Raw genomic sequence first — 6,532 nt, 5'->3', positions numbered from 1 at the left:
AAAATGACACAACAGAGGGTAAAGCTATGAAACAAGAAAGGGAGCCTCAGACAGAATACAACAATCATCTGAGAATCTGAGAATTAATAAAAGCCACATGTAGAGAGATACTTTCATTATTTTCTATTTTTCTTTTTGGTTTTCATGCTTTTGATTTTCCCAGTTTAGCCACAGAGAGTGTTTGTGGGCATGGAAAAGCATGTTGGCTGGGTTTCCTATAAGACTTTCAGTTTTTACAAAACAGGCAAACAAAACCAGATTTTGTCATACTAGCATCTCAAGGCCTAGCACCTGGGTCCTTTCTTCACTAAAAAAATTTTTAAAATATATACACACATACATGTATGTATGTTTGGTTGGATGGATGGATAGATAGACAGACATATATAGATAACATAGAATATTAACTGCTAGGGATCCTATACATCATAGGTCAATGCCTTCATTTCACAGATTAGAAGATGGAGGCTTAAAGAAGTAAAATGGGAAGTAAAATGACCAATTGTAATTCGAACTTCTATCTTCTAGCTCCAAGTTAAGGGCTCTGTCACTTGTGAAGCATTCCTTTTAAGGAGGGGTTTTCTAGTGGAGTTAGCAAATACTGTGATTCCTTGATGGTTTCAGGTAAGTCCCAATACCTGGTACTCCTTTGGCAGGCACATGGGAACAGAGTGGTGCAGCAGTTGCTATATTAACCTCCAGCAGCATAGGAATAAAAGGAGCTGATTCGGACATTCAGCCATTCATCCTTTTATTGAATACCTCCTCATGCAGGACTGTATTAGGTTCTGTGAGGAATAAAAGATGAATAAAATTAATGGTGTATAAAGATATTCAAAAGGATATTTATAGTAAAATCCCAGAGAGAGAGGGAGACAAGGAGTGAGTGAGCTTTGCGTATACACCAAAATGTTAACCATGGTCATTCCTAAGAGGGGTAATTAAAGGCTACTCTCTCCTACCTTCTTCTTTCTTTCTTTTTTTGTTAATCTTAAATGTTTACATTCTGCATAATAAACATGCATTGCTTTTGGAATAGGGAAAAAAGTTATTTTTAATTTAAAAAATTGACTAAGACATGCTGTGTGGGTTCTCCAGAGAGCCAAGTGGGCTATGGTTGAAGTGTCCTTGGTGGTCTCTCACCTCCCCCAAAGGTCTGGCTTCTGGGAAGCCCTGGCTGGGTGGGAGCATGGACGAGGAGGGCATTGTTCTTGTATTCCCATGGCCCTATCTTACCCCAGCTACTGCCTCTTGGGCAGCAAGTGCTTTGCATTAATTCTCATGGTCACATTACTCTCTTGATTGTTATACTTGTCCATGCTAAATAAGGGACAAACTGCTGTCACTGGCATAGCATGGAACAACAGAGACACACTCACTGGTTACCTAAAAAAGAAATAAATGAAAGAATCAAAAACATTTAAATAATCTTTTCCTAACTTAGAAAGTGTAAAAGATGAATTTTTTTTTTTGAGAGAAAGTCAGCTGTGTTAAATCTCATACAAGTATTTCAGTTTAAAGGCACAATTGTCCATTGTTCACAGGGAAAAACAAAGTGCTTGAAACAACGAGAAACTTTTAAGCATACTTTATGTTATCTTGTTCTTTAACTTTGACATTATAGTGTTATTGGAAATACTGTGTACAGAGTGAAAGTCTTTTTATTTGAAAAAATTAAAACTAGTGCATGTTTCGCTGTCCTTGGTTACTATAAATCATTTACTAGTAGTGCCCTTGGTCTTCCTCAGTCTCTCCACTATATGAAATCGGCAGGAATGGCCAGCAAGCATTTGGGAACAGAGAGGTACATCAGTTGCTATACCATCTCCAGCATCACGTGAGAGAAAAGAGCTAGTCACTACTTTCCATCATCCATCAGTTTACTGAACCTACCCTGTAAGGACTGTGTCAGGTACTGTGAATAAAAGAGTTAATGATGTGCAAAAATAAAAATGATGAAGCAATTATTTTTCCTTTAGGTTCCATATAGTTCTGTGGAGTTAGTTTTGCTTTTGGCCTCTGAAAGTTCTCATTTATTTATCTCAAATGTTTACAGAGTGCTAACATAGGATTCAGAAACAACTGGGCCAGTAAACTATTTTCCTTATTCTTTAGTGCAAAACGGAGCAAAAAACCCCAAAAAACAAAACAAAAAAAAACCCTTTCATCCCTCCTGCACACAAATTTAATTATATTATAATCAAGATAACAATCTGATTAATAAAGTTTCTTCCAGTTCTAATTGCCTTGATGCCGTCATTTGAGCCACTGCACTGACTTGAAGCAAGACATCTTTTTTGTTTAGCTGCATGATTCAATAAATTCCATTGATGATTTAAGGCAGTTTGAGTTTGATTTTCTAATAGTGTATGTGTGTGTAAGTCAGGATGCTGGCAGGACACAAATGGCACACTTAAACCAGATAATTGAGGAGAGTTTAATGAAGGACCAATTACACAGGTGTGAGTGGGGTTAAGGGAAACCAACAAGAACTAGCAATAGCAGGAAACCTTTTCATCCCCCAGCCTGAAATGACAAGAGGAGGGGCTGGTTTCCCACAATCTGGAACTTAGGAAGGGCCATAGCTGTTGTTTCTAGAGAGGGCTGCCTGACAGGAGCTGTGGGCTTTATGAGGAAAGCAGACTTGCAGGAAAGTAACCCAAGGAATAAATAAACACTCTAACTTATCTTTCCTCCCACTCCCAATGGAGAACATTCGTCATCCTGTGACTCTAACATATTTTTTACAAAGTACTTTGGGATGTTAGAGACAGTGCATAAATAAAAGAATGATCATTATGATCATTGTTACATATAATTCAGTTCCATTTGTTGAGCATTCATTGTTGTGGGTACTTTGAAATAGTGCAAGAAATTTAGATTCCATAGTTGCTTTCAAGGGGCTAATACCCAAAAGAGTGAGATGAGATATTACAAATGAAAAACAAAATTAAGGAGCTAAAATATATGTACAAATTCAGGCTTTAGGGATGAACCAATCTGTATCCAGCTCATAGGTATTGGGCACAGGAGCCAAAGGAATCAATGAAACTGAGTGACTCCCAGGAGTTTGAATCTATTAGAAGAGACATGCTCTTCCTTTCTATCCTGTGATTTGAGAATATTAGGTCTTGACTGCTAGAGGCATTTCACTATCAGGAGAAGAGGCCCTGGAACTGCTCAGAAGCCACTTCTATAGAACTTAACATTGGAGTCAAAGGAAGGCAGCACAAAGAGAAACTGGATCCTCGCTGACATCATTTGAACCGCTGGATAAGCCTCGCCTGAAGCCGAACATTTAGACTTTTTAGTTACAAGATCCAACAAGCTCCTTTTTATAGTTTAAGCCAGTATGAATTGGGTTTTCTGTCATTTGCATCATAGAATATCCTAATTGATACACCACCCTAAAACAAGATAATTGAAAAATTATTTCAAATTAAAGATTTCAAACATGAAAAGTGAGTCTTCACAAGAATACTTGCATTTTATTGTTATTCTTCATCCTAAATTTTAAAAGAAAGACCTGATTTATGAATTAACAAGTGTTTTAGGGATAGTAATTATAAGAAGTAACCTAAACAGTCCATTCACTTTGGAAAGTTCTCTATGAGGGAAGCAATGCTTAGAATCTATTCCGTACACGATTTACCTAAAGAGTTGGTGAGTGTAGACAAAGGCTGGTGAGTGATGATTTTTTTTATGCCTCTAGCATGGCAGTAGTCATCAGGCCTGGAATAAAGACTTTTTTTCATATTCTCCCAGGACTAAAAATGTTGCCTCTTATAGATTTATTCTTTGGAATTGTTGATATCTTTCTTATATACAGCCTATACAACCAGATTTGGGATGGTTCATTCTGATTCCTGTGCTGTGAATATTTATTTGTTTACTCAATTAAATGAGTGGTTTTAGTGGTAGCCACTGGTGTTAAAGCACGAAGAGCCAAGATGATAATTTAGGAAAAGCTGAGTGTTAAAGGATTCTAAACCAACTATTAGACTACAATAATAACTCCAATCTCATTAACACAATGAACCACCTGATCATCATCTAATTCATAAAAAAAAACCTAACATGGACCAAATTTCTTTCTGCAGCTTGGAATGAAGCTGTTTCTATTTATTCAGTGTCTGGGGACCTAAATGTATGAAAAAGGTGTTGCCCTAGTAGAGGTCTGCAACTGAAGTTTTGAAAATATCAGGGAACTGTTTCCCACTATTTATTAAATTATACAAATGCTTTTCATAAACACTTATCATACCTGTTTTGAAAGTAAAAAAAAAATAACTGCAGCAGAGTTCTGTTATCAAGGCAAAACACAGCACTGCATTTGACATAACTCCAACAAATATTGTGCTTCCTTCACTAAACTGGTTGGGTTAGTCTCACAAATGTCAAGAAACAAGTTGAGTGTTCAACAAATTATCTACCTGTCCCATATAGAAAGCACTGAAATTTCTAGCTTCCACAGGACATTATGCAGTGTTCAAAGAGCAGTTGAAAGGCATTTCTAGTCTGTGATTCAAGGCAGTTCGTGGCCCAGCCTATTAGGAGAGAAACATCCTTTTTGAAGTGAAATTAGCTCTTCTCTATATAGGAGTGGAACTGTGAAAAAAAAGTTCAGAAATTTGGCTATTTCCCCTACCCCAAAAAGACACAGAGGGGCATCTGAGATTGCTGACTAATGTTTTAGACATCAAAGAACCCAAGAATGTTGAGAGAAGACTAACAGAAAATGGGCCTATGAAGGTGTTATAGACTGTGTTCCTCCAAAATTATGTTGAAATTCTAACCCCCAATGTGATGGTATGAGGAGGTAGGGCCTTTGAGAGGTGATGAGGTCATGAAGGTAGAGCCCTCAAGAATGGGATTAATGCCCTTCTAAGAAGGGTCATAAGAGTTTGCTCCAGCTTTCTGAGTTCTACCATGTGAGGATACAATGAGAAGTCAGCAGTCTGCAACCTGGAAGAGGACTCTCTCCAGAACCTGACCGTGCTGGCACCCTGATCTTGGATTTCCAGCTTCCAGAACTGTGAGCAATACACTTCTGTTGCTAATAAGCCACCCAGTCTGTAGTATTTTATTATAGCAGCCTGAACTAGGAAAAAAGGTGATAAATTTGTTTACAGTAACAAGGTATTTGAGATCCTTGCTTTTGGTTCTTGTTTTTTTTTTAATTTATGTATGTATTTATGTATTTTTGGCTGCATTGAGTCTTTGCTGCTGCGTGCAGGCTTTCTCTAGTTGCAGCGAGCGGAGGCTACTCTTGGTTGTGGTGCACGGTCTTCTCATTGCGGTGGCTTTTTTTTTAACATCTTTATTGGAGCATAATTGCTTTACAATGTTGTGTTTCTGCTGTATAACAAACTGAATCAGCTTTATGTATACATATACCCCCATATCCCCTCTCTCTTGCGTCTCCCTCCCACCCTCCTTATCCCAGCCCTCTAGGTGGTCACAAAGCACCCAGCTGATCTCCCTGTGCTATGCGGCTGCTTCCCACTAGCTATCTATTTTACATTTGGTAGTGTATGTATGTCAGTGCTACTCTCTCAATTCGTCCCAGCTTACCCTTCCCCATGTTCTCAAGTCCATTCTCTATGTCTGCGTCTTTATTACTGTCCTGCCCCTAGGTTCATGAGAACCATTTTTTCTTTTTCTCTTTTTTTTCTTTTAGATTCCATATATATGTGTTAGCATACAGTATTTTTCTCTTTCTGACTTCACTCTATATGACAGACTTTAGGTCCATGCAGTGGACCTTCTCTTGTTGCAGAGCATGGGCTGTAGGCGTGCGGGCTTCAGCTGTGGTACGCAGGCTCAGTAGTTGTGGCTCACGGGCTCTAGAGCACAGGCTCAGTAGTTGTGGTGCACAGGCTTAGTTGTTCTGCAACATGTGGGATCTTCCCGGACCAGGGCTCGAACCCGTGTCCCCTGCATTGGCAGGCAGATCCTTAACCACTGTGCCACCAGGGAAGTCCCTGCTTTTGTTTTATTTGATGAGAATAACTTCTTAGCAAAATGAAAGAGATAATAATCTAATTCAATTAAACAATCAGTAAACTTTCTGTCACTCTAACTAGCAAAATAAAATCCACCCCTTAGGGAATGAGCCATTCCTTAGGGAATGAGGGTGGTAGTGGTGAAATACATTAGAAGTTTAGTTTAAAAAATATATATGCACAACCTAAAAGCATTCTGATTTTTTTCAAAATGGCACCCAATGATGTTCAAGTGAACTCTTACCTTTCCTGGGGAGATTAACTTTTCACAGCTGTACAATGACATCTCAGAATTCTTAGCAGATACATCGAAGACCTTGGACCTCATGTTGTTGGCTTATGTGAAGACACATTCACTTGGCAGAGGACAGGCTGGAAAAGTACAGTAAATTGACTACAACTCTCTATAAAACAGACCTTTCATATATTTGTAATGAGATGACAGTGTATATATTTACCATAATGAGGAATAGCATTAGCTTGAAGTATATTCTTAGTATTGGGCAGAACAAAATATTCCATAAATT

The 6,532-nt window shown here is 38.3% G+C and overlaps 1 protein-coding gene across 7 annotated transcripts in view; it reads right to left on the bottom strand.

Moving 5' to 3' along the window:
• Positions 1-416: 416 nt before the first annotated feature.
• Positions 417-6,532, bottom strand: part of SAMD7 (sterile alpha motif domain containing 7) — a 63,891-nt gene continuing 57,775 nt past the window's right edge. For 5 of the 7 annotated variants that reach the window (XR_013828438.1, XR_013828439.1, XR_013828440.1 and 2 more), the window contains one exon: positions 6,260-6,377. The gene's annotated coding sequence lies outside the window, so the exon portion shown is untranslated. Of the gene's footprint in view, positions 789-1,236; positions 1,387-6,249; positions 6,378-6,532 lie in introns of those variants that run through there. The other 2 variants (XR_013828436.1, XR_013828437.1) reach the window with 2 other exon arrangements.

This window comes from Stenella coeruleoalba (assembly GCF_951394435.1).
Source record: "Stenella coeruleoalba genome assembly, chromosome: 5".
Lineage (NCBI taxonomy): Eukaryota > Metazoa > Chordata > Mammalia > Artiodactyla > Delphinidae > Stenella > Stenella coeruleoalba.
This window is presented reverse-complemented; position numbering and strand designations above follow the sequence as displayed.